Genomic DNA, 16,911 nt, shown 5'->3' on the forward strand with positions numbered 1-16,911 from the left:
AATACGACACTTACCTGAACACCACAATGGACTCCATCCAAACAAAACAATACCCCAAGCCCCAACTCAGAATCCCTGCACCCCCCCCCCCAAAAAAAAAAACTAAATTTGTTTTCCTTTTATATTTATGCCCCCCCCCCTTCAAAGAAGAGGAGGTATATTGCTTTGCACATGTCGGTCGGATTGTCGGTCGGTCCGTCCACCAGGTGGTTTCCGGATGATAACTCAAGAACTTTGGCCTAGGATCATGAAACATCATAGGTACATTGATCATGACTCGCAAATGACCCCTATTGATTTTGAGGTCACTAGGTCAAAGGTCAAGGTCACGGTGACCCGAAATAGTAAAATGGTTTTCGGATGATAACACTCAAGAATGCTTATTCCTAGGATCATGAAACTTGATAGGTAGATTAATCATAACTCGCAGATGACCCCTTTTGATTTTCAGGTCACTAGGTCAAAGGTCAAGGTCACAGTGACTCGAAATAGTAAAATGGTTTCCGGATTATAACTGAAGAACGCTTAGGGCTAGGATCATGAAACTTCATAGGTAGATTGACCATGACTCGCGAATGACCCCTATTGATTTTCATATCACTAGGTCAAAGGTCAAGGTCAAGGTGATCCGAAATAGTAAAATGGTTTCCGGATGATAACTCAAGAACGCTTATGCCTAGGATCATGAAACTTTGTAGGTAGATTGATAATGGCTGGCAGATGACCCCTATTGATTTTCAGGTCACTAGGTCAAAGGTCAAGGTCACGGTGACCCGAAATAGTAAAATGGTTTCCGGATGATAACTTCAGAACGCTTATGCCTAGGATCATGAAACTTCATAGGTACATTGATCATGACTTGCAGATGACGCCTATTGATTTTCAGGTCACTAGACCAAAGGTCAAGGTCACGGTGACCTGAAATAGTAAAATGGTTTCCGGATGATAACTCAATAACGCTTATGCCTAGGATCATGAAACTTCATAGGTACATTGATCATGACTCGTAGATGACCCCTATTGATTTTCAGGTCACTATATAAAAGGTCCAGGTCAGGGTGACCTGAAATAGTAAAATGGTTTCCGGCTGATAACTCAAGAACGCTAATGGCTACGATCATGAAACTTCATAGATACATTGATCATGACTTGCAGATGACCCCTTTTGGTTTTGAGGTCACTAGGTCAAAGGTCAAGATCATGGTGACCCGAAATAGTAAAATGGTTTCCGGATAACTCAAGAACGCTTATGCTTAGGATCATGAAACTTCATAGGTACATTGATCATGACTCGCAGATGCCCCCTTTCAATTTTGAGGTCACTAGGTCAAAGGTCAAGTTCACGGTGACCCGAAATATTAAAATGGTTTCGGGATGATAACTGAAGAATGCTTATTTCTAGGATCATGAAACTTGATAGGTACATTGATCATGACTCGCAGATGACCCCTATTGATTTTCAGGTCACTAGGTCAAAGGTCAAGGTCGCGGTGACCCGAAATAGTAAAATTGTTTCTGGATGATAACTCAAGAACGCTTATGGCTAGGATCATGAACATTCATAGGTACATTGATCATGTCTGGCAGATGACCCCTATTGATTTTAAGGTCACTAGGTCAAAGGTCAAGGTCACAGTGACAAAAAACATATTCATACAATGGCTGTCACTACAACGGAGAGCCCATATGGGGGGCATACAAACAGCACTTGTTTTGAAAGACTTTCTAAAAATGACCACGCCCCATATTATACCCCCCGCTCAACCCTCCCCCCCCCCTACTCAACCCCTATTTTGTTTCTTTGAAACATGGTTTAAAAAAAAGAAACAAATATGTATTTACTTTATTTTTGAAGGACCATCCAAACATCCCACCCAAGCTATCAAACTTGAAATAAAATCTAATTAGTTTGTTTAATGTCTTTACAAATGCTCAATAGATTGTTGAAAATATAACTGAACAATGACCTTGACCTTATTGATTAATTTGATTATTTTCCCCATGATGGCTTATGCTATACTGTCAAGCACTCGAATAGTCGAGGGCGCTGTCCTCTGATGCTCTTGTTTTCTTTATTTTTCATTCAAGCATACATTGTAAATGATTTCTATGTTCGAAGATTGTAATTTCCTTTTGTTATGTTTTTTATGCTTCCTTTTGAAGAAAAGGGGGCATATAGTGACCGGACTATCCGTCTTTCCGTCACACTTTGCGTTGAGGTTTCGAAAAATGCTCATAACTTCTATGTCCCTTGAGATAAAGCCTTCATATTTGGTATGCATGTGTATATGGGCAAGGCCTTTCCATACACACACACATTTTGACCCCTGTGACCTTGACCTTGAACTTATGGTATGTTTTTAGGTTTCAAAATCTGCGTTTAGGTTTCGAAAAATGCTCATAACTTCCATGTCCCTTGAGATATAACCTTCATATTTGGTATGCATGTTTATATGGACAATGCCTTCTCATACGCACAAACATTTTGTGAATATCCCGGATAAAAACGGTTCGTCTAAAATGCGAATAGGACTCATATGAAAAGTGCGGTTATGGACGAATACAGGCAATATCGACACTTTTTCTGCAACGTTTAATAAAAAATACACAATATGTGTTTAATATGTTAGTATTGTCTCAAAATATAACAATTTAATAGACATTATCATTTTTCCAACTCTAAATTCATATCCGCGAACATGACGAAGTGCCAGAAGATTGTTTTAGGGCTACACACCACAAACAATATAACCATGCCAACACCACATATGTGTTGTTGTATAAGTTAACCAATGTTTATATAATATACTGAATGTATTATTATTCTTGATGTCGTCTACAAACTTTAGTATTTAGATATACAATATGCTTTAGAAAATAATAAAGTATTTTTGGGCCGATTATCGCCAGACCACAAGTAATTAATGATGTTACTTTTCCCTGGTTATATTTTTATTTGAAATCAAAATGTTTATTTAAATAAACTGAATGTTATGAATGCAGTAACTATTTTCTGAAATGTCACTGTTTCAAGTGGCATTTTTCAGTTGAAAATAGCTCTAAATGATGATTTCAAATGCGCGAATATGATAAAATCGACGAATGTGGTTTATCCAAGAAAGGATGTATATTTGTAGTGCTATATTAACTTTATGCAAGGTAAAAATATCTGATATTTGATTGTTACTATTTATTTTATGGTTTCCGGTGGTTTATTGAGAAATACTAGTGAATGAAAACTGATAATTTCAATGTTTCAAACAGTGAAAATTATCTATAATTTTCACTTTTTACTGTGAAATGACGTCATTTTTTGACGAAATGACGTCATTATCCCACCGAAAATCTTTAGTTAAACTCTTAAACAATGTGTCACGATTTTCGTAATTCCGTCTTGACAGAATTGTCGTTCGTGCGGGTAGGTATAACTACTTCCGGTGTTAAAGAAAACAATGGGGAAATACTACTGTTCCATCGTTAAATGCCACAATTTTAGCGGAATAATCGATACATTTTCAAAAAAGTAACATTACATAAATTGCCTTAAGACTCATGTACAAGAAAAGCTTGGATGATAGCAATTAGCCGGAAAAATTGGTTTCCAACGGCGTATACTTGCGTCTGTTCCGACCACTTTCGAGACGGAATCGGTCAGAACTCTGTTGACCGAAACAGAATTCCTACTGAAAATTTACCTCAGCGCAAAGTAAAACCAAAACATGAAAGAAAGTAGCGTATATTTAGACAGCCACTTCCAGAAAATATCCCTGTCACCTCTGCCCTATATTTTCATTCGTAAGTACCAGACAGGTAACATGTTTTGTTGTCATAATCCAAATTGTCCTTATCATGTTCAAAGGGTTAATAAAAATATACGTTTCCCCTATAGTTTCATGCATTCCTATGAAATCAGCCACCAAATGTAAGACATATTTGGATAAACATGAGGTATTTATCTTATTTTTGTCATAAAATGTTTAACATGATATTAAAAGGGTAAAATAAAACACAATAGATCTAGTCATATTTTGATAATGTATTTCTTTTATTCTATATAATTTTACATACAACATACATTTAAGCATTATGCATATAAACCAACAAATTCATGAACATTTCAATACTTATAATGAATAATATGTCCGACACATAAAATGAACAAGAGCTGTCAGAGGACAGCGCGCTCGACTATTGGAGTGCTTGACAGTATAACGTAAGCCATCATGGAGAGGGGGTATAATTTGGGTGAGTGGTCATGAAAAAAATGAATTGTTTTTTTTTGGGGGGGGGATTCTGGGGTGGGGCGTGGGGGATGGTTTGGGTGGAGTCCATACTGGTATGTCAGGTAAGTTTTGTTTTGTCAAAGTATGATTCAAATGTGATCATAAATAAAGACGTTATGGCAATTTACGCAAAATTTATTAATTTGACATGAGAGTCAAGGTCATTCAAAGGTCAAGGTCAAAATCAACTTGCCAGGTACAGCAAAATCATGATAGCAAGAAAGTATTTGAAGTTTGAAAGCAATAGCCTTGATATTTTAGAAGTAAAGTGGATCTAAACACACAATTTAAAAATTATTCAAAGTTACAAAGACAAAAAAGTGCCATAATTCCGTTAAAAAGCCAACCAGAGTTATGCAACTTGCCCTGTACAGTCCCCTTACGATAGTTAGCGAGTTTTCTAAGTCTAAAAGCAATAGCCATGATACTTTAAGAGTAAAATGGACCAAAACACAAAACTTAACCAGATGTTCAATAATCTAAGTATAGAAGGAGCCATAATTCATACACAATGCTTGATACAGTTGTCTGCTGTTGTTTATAGATTGGGGTCATGTTGGTAAAGAAGTATGCAAAATATGAAAGCAATATGTCAAAGGACATAGGAAATAAAACGTTTTGACCTGTTAATTATGTTTGCCTCAATTTAACAGTAAAAAATGCCCATATTATCACTTTAAAATCGATAATCCACCGAATCCAACAAATGTCCTCTATATATTATAGTTTATCAGTACGTGCAAATATGCACGTCATTTTATTTATTCAAATGAACAAAGGATATCGTAGTGCTACATTTAAATGTTTCAAGAATGATAATAACCATTATAGTTGCGCTGTTATTGAAAAGCAATGTATGTCCCGCTAAAATTTTAGATTTTTCGTTAATATTATGTTTTATAAGTGAATGTAACAGCTGTAATATAAATCTTAAAAATATAGGCTTCGTATTTTAACTTTTCGGGATATTGGATATGAACTGTTGAAATATTAACAAAAAATCTAAACTTTTTGCTGGGCATGAATTTGTTCATTTTAATAAATAAAATAACGTGCATATTTTTACGTACCAATAAACTATAATATATAGTTACAATAAAATATAAGATATTTACCTTGCATATTTAATACATATTGTGTATTTTTCATTGAACATTGAAATTAACATTGCAGAAAAAGTGTCGATATTGCTTATATTCGTCCATATCCGCACTTTTCGGTCATATCCGCGGATATGAGTCATATACGCATTTTAGACGGACTGCTTTTTACCCGGGATACTCGTGATACCTACCCGAATGGGAGACAACTTTCTAATTACGAAAATCCCGAATAGTATCAAACGTTTTAATAATAATAATAATAACACGTTCTGCTGCCTGTATAGGCCTACTGTTGGAATAATTTTGTGAGAAAAAGCAACTTTAACCCTGGATATATCTTCTATATGCTTGTGTCTATTGCATGTCTGATTGAAACAGGTATGCTTGTTAATCCTCTTTGCTTTTCTTGACCTATTTGACTAACTAATGTTCATGTACATGAATGTGTTTGTGTTCATATCTCATATTTTTCCTTGTATATATTGTCTGCTTATTTGTGAATATCTTATTTTTGCTCGTTTAGATCGTCTGTTTGTTTGTTAAATGTAGTGTGCTTACCCACTTTGTCATCCCAGACACTATTGACAAAGAGTACTTACTAGTTAATATCCATGTACTCAACTTGAGTGCGGAATCTGATCGTGTTATTTTCAGCAAATTTAAGATAGGCTCATATATTTTAAAATGCACATAATGTGACAGGAGCTTCAACACTCATATTAATTTGTGTAAAATTGTGAACATTAATATGCACATAAATAACAAGCTTTTGCCTTGTCAGTAATATGAACTTGAAAACTAAAAAAACTGATATGACAATACTGCATGTTACCAATATATAACGATCTCTCCATCCAATACAAGTTATGTTTACGTTCAAGCGTTCTGTCTATGTTAATGCCTTTTCATGTTGATGGTATTAAATATTGTTACAACTTGAGTACTATTGATCTTGTAAATAAACAATTCTTCTTCAGTGTGTGTTAAATATTGAGAATGATTTTTGTATGCATATACACAAATAAATACTTAAATTTATGAGGCATGGATACTTTTGGATTGTACATCCAAACCTTTTCTAATGCATGTAACAAGCAATACAATTTAACTGCTTAAATAAAGACAAATAAACATAATTCTATAAACACATGCCTATGCAAATGTAATTTACTCTTTAATACAAATTTTATGTCTCTGTACAAGCTGAACAGTATAATACAAATTTGGTTATTTTTAATCTTTTTTCAAAATACTGATCTTTCAGTATTACCACTTACTTAAAAATGTATGCACTTATGTACCTTCAATGCCAATTAGTACATTTACATTTTTACTCTGAAAATTAAAAATGTTTTGAAGGTACAAGAAGTGATGAACATAACATCATCAGCTTGTTTTTCATTTAACACTTATAGTTAAGCCTTTCGTGCCATACATTTATAAACCTTGCTTCATTTTCGCTTTCATATGAAGCTTTGTTCAAGTGTTAAGTAAAATTAAGATGCTGAATACAATAACTCTATCTGATTCAATATCATTGCCTCCTTAGTAATGATCTATTTTTCTGAATCTTATTAGTTACAACATAACATGCTTAACATATTGTAGTTTGTGTTTTTCTAATGCTTATTAGAAATAGCATTACGCGCTTGATAATGTTTGCTTGTATAGACTGTCTGCTTATTTGTTTATACCTATTTCTGCTTGTTTAGATTATCTGTTTGTTTATTAAATGGTTTGTGCTTATTAACCCACTTGTGCAATCCTTTACACTTGACAAAAAGTACTTACGTTTATTTATGTACTGTTCTTGTCAGCAGCTTTAAGATAAATGCATATATTTTAAAATGCATATAATGTGACATGAGCATTAACACTCAAACAAAATTTTATAAAATTGTGAACTTAAATATGTACATAAATAACGAGCTTTTGCCTTTCTAGTAATATATACATGTTGAACAGTACAATAAAAATATGGTTATTGTGAATCTTATTTCAATACAATATCTTTCAGTATTACCACTTACTTAAAAATGTATGCACTTAGGTATCTTCAATGCCAATTATTAGATTAACATTTTTACTGTGAACATTTAAAATGTTTTGAAGGTACTAGAGTGATGAACATAAGATCATCTGCCTGTTTTCATTTAACACTTATAGTTTAGCCTTTCTTGCTCTACATTTGTAAACCTTGCTTCATTTTCGCTTTCTTATGAAATTTTTTTCTAGTGTTAAGTGTAATTAAGATGTTGAATGCAATAACACTATTTAAATCAATATAATTGCCTCCTTAGTAATGATCCTTTTTCTTATTATAATTAGTAACAACATAACATGCTTAACACATTTTAGTTTATGTTTTCTAATGCTTATTAGAAATAGCATTACTTGCTTGACATTTTTAGTTTGTGTGTATTTGTGTTTGTACACTACAAAACAAAAACTAACTTTTCAGTTCATGTTGCCACAAGTCTGATTATTTTTGGCTTCTCCTTATATATATATTCAAGTTAACAAGGAAAAATACCAATTGTATTTTTTTACATATACAAAATACAAAATATAGATCTTGTTTAATATATCTTTGAACTAAGACAACAAATAATATATACTAGAATAAATGCAGTTATTAAAGCTTCACATATTACTCAAAACTGATCAGTATTCTATCATATATACAGTTGTTTGCGTGAAATATCATCTAGAAATAGTAATTTATAAAAACATTTACTGATTTGTATATGTTATTTTACCCGTCTGGTTTTTTTTAATCCAAAAAATACTCTAAAATGGTCTCTTATTTTTTCATTATATTTTTGTTGTTTCGTTTCGCGTTATTCTTTCCTTTTTTCCGTTCTGTACCTCTGTGTTGATACTGTGCATGCAATTGTTACTTTGTATTAAACTCATTGAATTGCTTATCTATGAGTGAGCCTAAAATTGTATCGGTTAACTGCAGAGGCATCCAGGGGAAAAAGAAACGGTTACAGGTTTTCCAATATCTGAAAGAAACAAAATGTGATATTTACTGCATTCAAGATACTCATTTGATTAATGATCAAATTAAATCAGTTTACTCCGAATGGGGATTAGAATGCTTCTTAAGTTATGGCTCTTCTAATTCGCGCGGTGTAGCAATACTGTTGTCAAAAAATCTTGATTATAAAATACATAATGTACAAGGTGACGAATTCGGTAACTATATCTTTTTGGACCTGAATATTGGAGAAACAAGGCTCACACTGGCATCTATATACGGACCGAACTCCGACAGTCCCGATTTTTTTACAAATATTTTTGATATTATTGATAAGATGGGAAATGATTCTTACTTAATTTGCGGCGACTTTAATTTGGTGCTTGATCCGAAAATAGATTATCATAACTATAGAGCAATAAATAATAAAAAATGCCATAGATTGTTTATTGAAAAATATGGATGATCGTGTTCTTACTGATCCCTTTAGGATTTTATATCCTAATTGTAGGCGATATACATGGAGAAGAACAAATCCAATACAACTCGCCAGGCTTGATTTTTATCAAGTATCGTCATTTTTGTTACCCTTTGTTCATGACGTTAATATAATGCCAAGTTACCAATCAGATCATTCAATTGTAATTTTGAAATTAAAATTTAACGATTTTAAACACGGAAAGGGTTTGTGGAAACATAATAACATGCTTCTAAGTGACATCAATTACATAAACACAATAAATGATACAATAAACGAAATAAAAACAATATATGTCACCTGTATACAATCAGGATAATATTGATACAATACCAGACCAAGAAATACAGTTTTTAATAAACGACCAACTTTTTTTAGATTCAGTTTTAATGGAAATAAGAGGTAAAGCTATTTCATATTGTTCTTATAAAACTAAATCACGTAACAATTGCGAAAAAGAAATAAAAGTAGAAATTGAACAATACGAGAAATTGTTAACAGAGAGTAACGTTCAAATTATTGATGAATTAAAAAACGAACTTACAAAAATCCAAGAAGAGAAATTAAAAGGAGCCATTATAAGATCGCGGGCTGAATGGATACAATTTGGAGAAAAACCATCAAAACTTTTTTGTAACCTTGAAAAATATAACTATACAACAAAAACTATCACTAGCTTAACAACTGATGACGGTCTTGTTTTAGATAAGCAGATTGATATATTGAATAAAACCGCTTCGTTCTATAAAAAAATGTATCAAAAAACTGATAGCACCAATATTGATGCTGATTTTAATAGTTTAATAAAAGATATTGACATGCCGAAACTATCGAACGAAGAGTCAAAAGAATTAGAAGGGCCAATAACACTAAGTGAAGCTACTTATGTCTTAAAAAACATGGCGAACAACAAAAGCCCTGTGTCTTCGGGTTTTACTATTGATTTCTACAAAGTATTTTTGCCAAAACTGGGCACATTTGTCTGTAGAGCGTTAAACCACACTTTTTAAAGCGGCACTTTGTCTATAACTCAACGTCAAGGAATAATTACGTGCATACCCAAGGGTGATAAACCCAGACAACTTTTAAAAAAACTGGCGTCCAATAACCTTGTTAAACACTGTTTATAAAATTGGTTCTGGAAGTATTGCTAATAGATTAAAAAATATATCAACAAACTCATTGATAATGATCAAACTGGTTTTATTAAAGGCAGGTGCATAAGTGAAAATACTCGACTAATCTATGACATTTTGCATTACACTGAGGAAAATAATATTCCCGGTTTACTCCTTCTAATAGATTTTGAAAAGGCATTCGATTCCTTGTCATGGACGTTCGTCAACAAAACACTTTCCTCATTTAATTTTGGTCCTGACACTGGAAAATGGTTTAATGTTTTATATAAGGATGGCATCTCAGCCGTAACGCAATGCGGGTCGTTATCTGAGTTTTTCCATATACAATGTGGCTGTCGTCAGGGTGATCCTCTCAGTTGCTATATTTTTATTTTATGTGCCGAAATCTTGTCCCTTAGAGTCAGGGCAAATCCGAAAATAAAAGGAATAAAAATCAATATTACTGAATATAAGCTATCGCAATTTGCTGATGACACCTCTATTCTCCTGGATGGCTCTGCAGAATCCCTTCATGAAACCTTAAAAGAATTTTCGCTTTTCACATTGTGCTCTGGTTGAAAGGTAAACTTCGACAAAACAAAAGTGGTTTGGATAGGAAAAAATAAATTTAGAAGTGAAAGTATCAAAACTAGATGGAAGTTAATATGGAACCAGCAGACTTTCGATATGCTTGGATTAACTTTTCATGTTGATCTCAACAAAATGACCAGCCTTAATTACACTGATAAAGTGTCTAGAGTTAAAGAACTTCTAAAAAGCTGGTCAAGAAGAATATTAACTCCAATTGGTAGGATACAAGTAATAAAAACCATTGTTTTGCCAGTCCTTACCCACTTGTTTTTTTCACTGCCCAATCCACCACATAGAATGTTGATAGAACTTAATGATCTTTTTTTTTAACTTTGTGTGGAATGGGATTTCGAAAATTAACAAAAATATACTTAAAAAATATTCTGAAGGGGGGCTTAATATGATTGACATCTTTTCCTTAATAATTGCTCTGAAATGTTCCTGGATACGACGATTCATTACGGGAAATAGTAAATGGATAAACATTGCAAAACTGATAATAGATAACCAAAAACTTTACAATTGTGGTGTTCACTATCCGGAAAACCTAATACATAAAACAAGCAATACTTTTTGGAAAGACAATCTAAAATCATTTGTTGATTTTCGCAAAGCGAAATCATTAAATATAAAATTTATATTACAAACCCATTTTTTTTTATAATCCAGATATAACGATAGGTAATAAATGTGTTTTCTTCAAAACATGGTTTGAAAATGGTGTACATTTTATTTGAGATTTGATAAAACAAACAAGAAGGATTCGAATTGTACGGCTATGAAGATCTGTGTAAAAAATACAATTTCTATCCAAACCACTTGCATTATATTGGTATTGCTAATGTAGTAATAAAGTACTTGAAGAAATACGGTTTGTTTGAGAAAACCCCCGCTCTAAATACGATTGAGGATTTAAACAATCGTGACCTCACTCTGGGCTTAACCCTTTACCAATCAGAAACGCACTTTAATTCAATTTAAGTCCCTTAGAAAATCAAATTAAATTGAAGTCCTTTCTTACTAAATTCAAGTTTTAAAAGGTTCATTTCCAACCCTAAGATACTGATGAGTAGCAAACAGCAAAAGATCTGAACAGACCGTAAGTTACAAAAGCTGTTTTTATTTTACTTTTGAGTGGGAAAGAGTTAATGTGTGTACATTAAGTGTCGTCCCAGATAAACCAATTAAGTCTGCAAAGGCTTATCACGCACGAAACTTTCCACCTACACTGAATGTTTGCTAGTAAGATACTTCCTTAATTAAATTACACCATTACAAAGACTACAACACGGAGAGTGGTCATTCCATATTAGTCTGTGCGGCCTGCAATCATGCCCAGTCCTATTTGTCAAAATTAGGCTCTTATATACTATCATTCTGCATAAAGCAATGTAAATCGAAACAAGACTTTATATAGCTGGCTTGTTACACAGAGTCCATTATATAGTGTCACATCAATCTGAAACGACATGACGTCAATTAAAGTTGTTTAATGTCAAAAAGAACCCTTTCGCGATTGTCAATAAAACAAAGCGTACGTATATAAATAATAAGTTGCCTACCATGTCAAAACATGTGTGTAGAAACCGATAGTTAACGGCTCGAGAGGATTTATGTCATCACAATAAGAAAATAATTATCTTTTTTAAATACTCAATTAAGGCGTGGATAAGATGATGTCGATAAAGAAATAAAAGCTAAGTGGTATCATTTGTTCTTAAGTTTAGACTCTGTACTCATCGCATAATACCATCCCATCCTCTTATATGAACATGTCATCCAGTTTATCAGTTGTGACACTCGTTGAACTGAATGAAGATGTATATTGAATGTAGTGCGCTACATGGCTATCGTGATATGACTTTAATTCGCAGAGTTTTACAAACTTTAAATATTACTTTTCAAAGTTAATCTTTATAAGATTCAAATCTTAAACATACAATGTAACTGTGTGTGTCATACAATTCAATCATTTAGTAATCTCTTGTCGTATCAGTGTTCTGCGATTGTTAGTTCCCTTCACAACTACGCTCCCGATAGCGGAAAACAAAAAAATACAACAACGTACTTTTTTAGTCTACTACAACGCCAGGCATACTGTATGCTGGCACGAGTCCCTCCTCGTAGGCAACCATTAAGGCAGCCGTGCCTATCAACGTAGACTGCTACATCACCAGGCATACTGTATGCCTACACGAGTCCCTCCTCGTTAGCAACTGTTAAGGCAGCCACGCATACCGTGTCTTCTGAAGATCGAATCCCACAGTGGGATAAATTATATGTTAATGGTATACATGTATATATTGAATTCGTTTAATACATACTCGATTTGAGTAAACGCATGACCTGTTGTAAAAACACAATCCTAAATATTAGCACGTACCAGGGTAAAAAGAATGTAGATTAAACATTTAAACAACAACACTTGCAATGCTGCTCTTACGATTATTCAAATACAAATTAAAACAGGCAAATTCGTTGAATTGATATCCCCAGCCAATATTCTTCTCGACACAAAAATGTTATATTTGACACTCAAAAAATCATTTTTTCAAGATACAAAGGGCCATAACTCCGCTATTAAAAGATGGTGTACAATGACATTTGGCGTGCATCATCCTCTTATCTATATATATACCCATGCCAAGTTCCAATGAAATCCACCAAAGCACTTCCAAGATATGGCTCCGGACGGACGGAGGGAAAGACGGACGGACGGACAACGCCAAAACAATATCCCTCCGCCTATGACGGGGGTAATTAACGTGTGTATCGATCAGTCAATCCCAACGCTGAATGACAGAACAGAATAACTCGGTCACGAGGAAAACACTCTCTTACAAAGCCACATATCGAATCTACATTGACAAGGGAAAATCATCCGATGTACCGAGGAGTAAATGCAAATAACATTTGATTTAACATATCGACTATTAAGGCTCAAGCATTAGGCCACATTCTCACAGAACAAGGCTCGTATATACTATGTTATCACCCCATAATATACCCTCGAAGAATTGGCGTCTGGCAAGCTTGTTTTTATAAATATTATGTTACTGCTAAAGACTATATATATCAATTATATTATCATCTTGACTGAATCATTGAAGTTGACCCAATCCAATTAAATCAACACATTATATTATTGGACTTCATTTAATATGCATATCTCTTTATAATTATTTTGCAATCATCTACAGACACAATAACTAATATTTACATAAAGTTCAGTTTCAAACTGAAACAATTGTTTTTTTCCAACACCGTATATTATTTGTTTATGAAAGTAGAAAAAATGAGTTTATTGCATCAATTTCTTCACCAACGTCAAAGAATTGTTATTATTTTCATTATTGTTTTGTTCTTCTGAAATAAGTAAAATTATAACTATTAGTAAACAAGTATAAATATTGACTGGAAGAAAGACTGACAGCATTATTGCTGAATCAATGCATAGGCATAGTTTTCAATATTGTGATAACTATTTCAAGTCATTAAGATAACAACACTTTTTTTCCTTCTTTATAAACTACCGGAAAATGGCATTTTCCCAATAGGAAAAAAAACTAAAAATTTCCCTATTGCTCTCAAAAAAAAGTATTATCCATTATTATTATAATTTTTTTATATATAAATAAAATGCTCTATGGCTTCCAACTTTTATAACTATAATATTGACAACTTAACTTAAGTATCAATTTTAAAAAATTTGTTGGCAACAGATCAAATACACCAATTTTCCCAATAATGACTAGAATTTTCCCAAATTCAGTTATTTCGCGCTTTTTCTCCCATTGGGCTGGTACGGGTAGATTTTGCCAATAGGGCAACAAAAATGGCTGCATAATGAAGGGAAATAAGCAACAAGATAAACTTGAATTATATATAGTAAGTGTTAACGTGTATTGCAAATTAAATATATAAGCCATACTCATAAAAAACGAAGTTTAATACATGTGCCTAAAGTGTTGTCCCATATGAGCCTGTACAGTCATATCAGGCTTATAAGAGCCGACAACGTTTCCCCAAGATTGGATTTTCATTAAGAAGGGTCATCTTTGAACTAAAAATTTGATCAAAGCAGAAAGTGTCGTAACTGATAATTGATCCAAACTTACTTAGCATCTTCTCTTAGCTAAACTTAGAATCCCCTAATAAAAACTTAGTCTCTCCTAATTGAAACACATTATCTTTACGATTACAAATCCATGAACACTGCGCAAAACTATTTTGCTTTATGAAAACTTCCAACAACAAAAAGTGCCATTCAAAGGTCAATTACTACAGGAAACCTGAAAACAAGTAACATTGGTATAAACACGTTAAAATGCAAACATTCTGCAACTTTTAGCGTCTAAAAATCATTTCACGATGTCATCTTGTTTCGTTTTAGTGATGATCTTGAGTCATTATCGGATTCATTCGGTGTGTTAATTTGCCATTTTTATTTTTCATTCCAATTCGGGCCGTTATTCGGAAAAAAAATATTTTTCCCAAATGGAACATTTCCAAATGAAAGTTTCAAAAAAAGTTTTTATTTTTGTCATTTTTCTAACATTTTAGTTCATCTTCCATATGGCACTATATGTTAAACCGTTGTAAATATAATATTGAAAAAACTTGTATTCTCAAATTTGAAGCATTTGTTATCAAAACAGCAACTCCAATTTCCTAATATTCTTTTTAATGTGCGATTTTTCCCAATCCAAAGAGACCCGGCTCCTTCCAAAAACAATGAAATAAACCTGTTTGCATAACTTGGAGCGCACTTGCATGGGCTTTTTATTAGGTAGGCACACTTTGATAGATAGTTATTCTTGATTGCTCCGAGCTTTTATGAGAACATACGTACAGCTCAGAGTTCTTCCTGTTAACCGAATTTTTAATGTAACAAAATTATGTCTAACATATGTCTATAAAATCGGGTTAAATCAACCTACAATATCGTCACAAACACAATACCTGTCAGCATCGACATCAATTGGCAAGTAATTTGTGGAAAAAAACTCAAAACAAAAACTTTACACAAAAACCGTTATCAAACCGAAAGCCGAAGATTCGAATAAACGATTGGATCTGTCTTACGTAGGGTCCGGAGAAAGTTGGTGTGTTACGATAGGTTGATTAGACACGAGATCTTTCTCACGCAGGATTTCAGACAAAATCGATAGTGTACATGTGTATTTTCAAAGTAAGAACACTCCGCTTTTGAAATTTGCAAAATCTTACTGACGTGTTTGTAACTTTAGATAAATATCATTACTATGCGAGCACACCATATCATATAAGTTGTTTTAATTTGCGCATAAGTGATATATATATATAGTATGATCTTTAAGTGTTTATTTATGGCAGACAATAGTTTATGTTGCTTATATCACAGATTAAAGTGCCGCCTGGATTCCGGGCGGAAGACTTGACATGAAATATGCCGTAACCAGTTGCAATTTCCAGCGACCCTCGGAGTTGCATTATTGCAACTATTATAATAGATAATAGGCAACTTAAAAAATGGGAAAACCCCATTATTTCCTTGACGCATTTCTTTTCAGTTATGTATTGCTTTACATAAACTTTCATTTTTGCACGTTATATTTTTGTTTGCTAATCCACTTAGATCAGGACGTCCTCTAAAAACATAACGATTATTCATGAGAACTATCAACTATGTCATGCTTCTGATGCTTTCAGATTTTGTATAAAGTTTTTGTTTTAAGTATTTCTCCACAAAGACTCGCAAACTGATGGCGGTGATAACAGAAATTATGTTTGTTACATGTATTAGGTTGTTTAAACTCGATTTTATAGACATACTTGAGACATAATTTCTTGATATGACAAAAGCGGTTAACAGGAAGAACTCCGAGCTGTACACATAAAATCTCACAGCATTCAAGTAGAACAAGTGCATTAGTATTAAAGGGATCTTTTCACGGTTTGGTAAATTGACAAAATTGAAAAAAGTTGTTTCAGATTCGCAAATGTTCGTGTTAGTTATGATATTTGTGAGGAAACAGTATTACTGAACATTCACCATAGTCCAATATAGCCATTATATGTATCTTTTGACGATTTGAAAACCTAAAAATTATAAAGCGTTGCAACGCGAAACAATTAAATAATTTGGAGACTTCTGTTGTTGTCGTTTTAATTTACGAAACTACGTAGATCGCTTGTATAACGTATAAAATACTTACACTGTGTATACTCGGCGGAATAGCCGAGAGGGCTAATACGTTTTTACTTCAGACTAACTCCAGGACTCCGGGGGTCACTGGTTCGAGCCCTAGTACCGGATACTTTTTTTTTTCATTTTATTCTTGATTTTTTACTGGAGCTTTTAAGATCCAATGTT

Source organism: Dreissena polymorpha, chromosome 6, assembly GCF_020536995.1.
Source record: "Dreissena polymorpha isolate Duluth1 chromosome 6, UMN_Dpol_1.0, whole genome shotgun sequence".
Taxonomy (NCBI): Eukaryota; Metazoa; Mollusca; class Bivalvia; order Myida; family Dreissenidae; genus Dreissena; species Dreissena polymorpha.